The following is a 496-nucleotide window of genomic DNA, read 5'->3' on the forward strand; positions in this document are numbered from 1 at the left end:
CGGTGAGGCTGCCGGGTGGATACTTAAAGAACAGGACACTGGTGCAATCCAGAATGACTCCCACAAAAGACCAATCAATTACAAAGGGAAAAAGGAAAATCTCAGGTGGAGAAACCTGGCTGACCCCCACAGGACCAGGGGCCAAGGCTGGCATCCGAGAAAGAATGATGGCAGGGAATGTATGTACGCAGTGTGATGGGGCAAAAGCAGTGACCACTTCCTGGAGAGGCAGAGGGGACACGGGAGCTCTTAGTATCTCTGGAAAGTTTTAAGTAAGTGTTGCTTAACATTACTCATACAGATTACATAGATAAATGATAGATAGATGATAGATAGATAATTGACAGATGATAGATAGCTTGATAGATAGATGGTAGAGTAACACAACAAACGCTTGTAAACTCACCACACACGTATGTCCTATTTTAACATTTTGACATCGTTGCTTCTAATTCTTTTAAAGACATGATTTGGCCAGGCGCTGTGGCTCACGCCT

This window comes from Mandrillus leucophaeus, unplaced genomic scaffold (assembly GCF_000951045.1).
Source record: "Mandrillus leucophaeus isolate KB7577 unplaced genomic scaffold, Mleu.le_1.0 Scaffold158, whole genome shotgun sequence".
Lineage (NCBI taxonomy): Eukaryota > Metazoa > Chordata > Mammalia > Primates > Cercopithecidae > Mandrillus > Mandrillus leucophaeus.